General features: G+C 47.2%; 1 long non-coding RNA gene across 1 annotated transcript; it reads right to left on the bottom strand.

Moving 5' to 3' along the window:
- Nucleotides 1–277: 277 nt before the first annotated feature.
- LOC135448321 (uncharacterized) lies at nt 278–4,153 on the bottom strand. Its single transcript, XR_010440422.1, has 3 exons — nt 4,075–4,153; nt 2,351–2,520; nt 278–1,820 (listed from the first exon to the last, which is right to left on the bottom strand). It is a non-coding gene; the product is annotated as an uncharacterized LOC135448321 (long non-coding RNA).
- Nucleotides 4,154–4,495: the final 342 nt, after the last annotated feature.

The following is a 4,495-nucleotide window of genomic DNA, read 5'->3' as shown; positions in this document are numbered from 1 at the left end:
GCCTTACTTTTTGGTGCCTCCCAAATGGCTCTTTGCCTGCAGAGGAGTGTCTTGCACTGCCGAGGGTAAGATCATCACATACCTCCATCATGACTGGAGTCTGGGGTGTAAATCCATTGCTTTAGGTCTCTTGTGAGCTAACGTGGATTTGAACAAGTCACTGTTCAATATTCACTCTTGAATTACAGTCCCAGTTTTGCTCTATCTTATAATCTTGGGAAGCAGAGGTGCTGGATTTAACTGATCCCTTCACCATCAACAGCCATTCCTGGAAATGAATCACTGCCTCAGATTGTTTCCCTGATGTTTTTGAAAGAACACCTGATATCTTAAAGAGATCTCTTTTCCTTTTGTGTTTATCTAACCCGGAGCTGTTATGACTGCAGTAGCTCCTGGATTCATGACACCAGGGGCAGAAAGCCTGTCTGAATCCGGCCCAAGGCACCCCTCTCCTAGTTGTCTGTAGCATTTCTTGAGGGATGTGGCCTAGACCCAAGAAAATTGTTAAGCTCCCAGTTCATTCTCAATTTTCCCTTTTAAAACTGGCTCTCAGCTACTGCAGTTTTCTCACAACTTGCAACCCTTTGTTGCAAAAAAACACCAAGGGTTTTTTTTGCTCCAGTTTGAAGGCCAGTCTTTCTGGGGGAAATAATCCCACACATAGGGGAATAACTAAAGAGATACTGTAGTTGGGAAATTCTACCTCAAGATCATGTTTTGTTGTATATCACTTCCTCCCTCTGTAACACCACTCTGGCCTCCTAACAAACATCTCTTTCCACTTGTTTATGGACTTCCATTCTATTTCAGAAATTTGGTCAATGTAGAAGCCTTTAGACAGAAAACGTAGACTAAAAGCTGTTCTAACCCAATGTTTCTTGCCTCTTCTTTGAAAGCCCAGTGCACATTAAATGAAACTTATATGCTCCTTGAAGCTGCCTGTGTTATTATTGAAACTGATGCACATTCACTCCAACCAATCTATTTTTGTTTGAACCACTTACTCTGTATGAAACCAAGCATAATAACTACAGTCAATATAGATATATTTGTTTTTATTTAAACTCCTAAGCGTGCTAAAAGCAAAAAATGCTTTTCTCCCTGAAAACCAATATATATGTATAATAGGCAGAAAACCTATGTATCAGTCAAAGCAGGAGCTGCCGGTGGCGCAGGGGCCGCTCCTGACATCGCTGGCACTGCCACCAGCGGCGGCGGGGACCAGGGCTAGGAGGACTCTGTGGGGGACAGCAGCTTCACCTGGGAGCCTGGCAGCTTTCCCTTCCCGGAAGGGGAAGAGCGGCTGTCCCGGCGCTGCGGGCTGGGGCGCGGGCGGGCGCGGCCGCTGTGGGAGGCCCGCGCAGGACCAGGGCCTGGCCGCGGGGCCGGAGGGCCCTGGGAGCCTGCGGCACCTCCGCCGCGGCATTTCTGGAAAGGGGAGCCTGTGGCACCTCCGCCGCGGCATTTCTGGAAAGGGGAGCCTGTGGCACCTCCGCCGCGGCATTTCTGGAAAGGGGAGCCTGTGGCACCTCCGCCGCGGCATTTCTGGAAAGGGGAGCCTGTGGCACCTCCGCCGCGGCATTTCTGGAAAGGCCGGCAAGTGCCATGCTCAGGGACCAAGGATGCCAGAGCAGCAGGGGAGACCGAGGAGAGTCCGAGGCCGCGTTGGAGCAGAGCAGCAGCTGAGCCGGGTCTGGCGGGCTGGGTTTGGCTGGGCTGGCAGCTGCAGTTGGAGGAGACAAAGGCACTGACCCCGTTTTCCTGCATTGTTCTTGCACTCAGGGGCAGTCAGAGGAATGGCGCATAACGTGAGGAGGGCACTGGGGGAAAAAAGTAGGGAATAGAATCTTTGCAGAGGCAAGGACTGCTTTCCCTGTGTGCCCATGTATTTGTCTCAGTACCAGAATCGATAGTCAGAACCTTGCTCATTGACAGTAAATTAAATTGGTTGAAACGCCCCCAAATCAGTAATCAGATTTTGCCCATGACCTCAAAATACCTCCATGACAGAAGTGAACGCTTTTTTTGGATGGAATTTTACCCCCAAAAGTTAACATGTAAGTTAACAGATATCTTCCTTCTGTGCTCTCGGGATCCACTCATCTGCTTTCGTTCATCAGGCAACTTGTCACTTTTCATCACAACATCAATATGCAGGAGAAGGAGAACTTCAGGAATTATCAAAATGGCTTATCAAGGTTGGAGGTGCAGTTCAAGGTGATTTATATCTGTCCTGGTTGTCTTCGAAATGCAAGGTCATACTACCTTTTCTGACCATACACATCATCAACTACTACTTGTGCAAAGTACAAGTAACTGCTTTCTTCCCATCCTTCCTCTGCAGCCTTACCTTATGTCAAAGCTAGGAAATGCTAGGATCTGAATAATCATGGCTGAGTCTTCCGTGTTTTGCAGCTCCTCCTAGAGCTCCCAGACCATCACCTGTGTTTTCCTATGCTCACATCCATCTTTTCTGTTAGAGGAGTTCCCTCTTCTTGTGACAGCTTTAAGACAACTCTTCTACAAAGATTCAAAAGCTTCAGTTTAGTTATTCTGTTCCCATGCTCCTAGGCAGTCAGTGCTCATTACCAGAACCCCATTAAACACACTGAGTTGCGAATGGCTTGTTTCCAATCACATGGAGTTATATCCAGCATGCCACTAGACCTGCTCTGAACTCCACAAAAGGAAGATCTCACACCACAGGGGGAACGTAGAGCATGAGTTGGTATGCAGAGCTGATTGATCCAGGAGCATCTATTTGGGCAAGCTTCAGACCCCAGTACCTCCCAGTTAATCCATTTAGCACTGTGTTTGCATGTTTGCTGAGGCATTCAACGGGGCTTTATAGAGAAAAGGATTTCTCCATAATGAGTGGAAACAAACAAGATCAAAAGGCAGAGATAAGCAAACAGACAGGATTTCAAACCTAACCTGCATTTAACAGAGTGGCTGTCAATATTAATAACATAAAAGCAGCAGTGAAGTGTGGCTGACACACACCAGGTAGAGAATGCTTTGAGACATCTGAAAATCCCATCAGAAATTGCAAAGGCAAATGTAATTAGCATGTCAGAAATTGTCTTAATTCCTTGGGTTTATATTGTCTTGAGAAGCTGGCAAGGATCCTCTGCACATACTTTGTGCAGACACAGCTTTGTCCTTTTCCAGTCCTTTTACCCCTTTTTGGCAGTCTATAAATGGAGGTAATGGGGTGATGCTAACACAGGAGATTCCTGCCTGTGGCATAAGGCACTTTCTCAGTGTATTCAGGATTCAAGACTTGTTGAAATTGCAGACTCTCCTTGTCAATTCTGCATGCTGGAAGAATTCAATTTTGCTCTGACTAAACATGCAGGTCAGAGGACAGAGGCATTATCAGAATGGTGTGGAGGCCTGTGCCTGGGCTTGCTGATGCGGGCTGGGAGAGCAGAATTGTGTGGGGGACAGAGCAGAGAGGCCACTGTGAGATACTGAAATGGGCAATGACTCAAACATTTTTTAAGTCACAGAAGAACTTTGCCTATTGTACCAAACTGTGCAAAGAAGCAACTGCTGATCTATGACCACTGAAACCCATGCCCCCAAATATGCCTTCTGATGGGAATTTGGATCATGAGTTAAGTCACCTGATGGGACAAGTAAACAAGGCTGGGGGAAGAGGATACATCCACAAGGAAATCCAAGCTCAGCAGCTGTTCTGTAAATCAGCTCTGGCTAGATTTGGCACAGGGAGGCCATGTATTTGCTGAGGGTTTGCATGCTCCCCCTCAGCTGAGGGAGAAGAAGAGAGTTTTTGGGTGTGTGATGGTGTAACTTCTATTCAGGATAAGACAGAGGAGCTGAACACCCACCATCAGAAGCTACAAACAGATAAGAAAGAGACCCTGTGGAGAATCCTCCCTTGCACACATGGGCTCAGTTGTAAAACTTCCTGTCCTGCCCCTGGAAAGGTCACACTCAGACAGGGCACTTGTGAGAGGCAGCTGTCATGGTTTGAAAGGTGTCATAAATCACCAAGGACCCCCAAGGTGTTGTATTCCATATTGCTATTATATTTCTAGAGCCCCATACCTTCTGGGTGGTTGTCTCACAAACAGCTCATCACAGCAGCATCATTCCTACTTCTTCATCAGAGCCCCTCCAAGGCTCTCCCTGACTGGCCAACCCACCCCCTTTTATCCCAGTTATCTTCATTAGCCACAGCTGCTACCCAATTAAGAACATCACAGCTGCAGCCCATTTAGAACAACTAGGATTGGGGCAAGGCCACTTATGCAATACATATATTTTACTAGGACTCCTACTGTACCAAAGTGCCCCCAGACTCATTTCTGAGGCATTACACCAGAGGACTGCATATTATCCAAAGTGTTGCAACAGATCCAGAGCTGGTTGCAAAAGACAGTGTAAAAGTTCCCCCTGCAGGGTAAGTGCTGGGGCATTCCCACATATACCTGGACTAGATTAACTCATAGAACTCTGTGTTTTGTGG

The sequence above is a fragment of the Zonotrichia leucophrys genome, chromosome 5, assembly GCF_028769735.1.
Source record: "Zonotrichia leucophrys gambelii isolate GWCS_2022_RI chromosome 5, RI_Zleu_2.0, whole genome shotgun sequence".
NCBI lineage: Eukaryota > Metazoa > Chordata > Aves > Passeriformes > Passerellidae > Zonotrichia > Zonotrichia leucophrys.
This window is presented reverse-complemented; position numbering and strand designations above follow the sequence as displayed.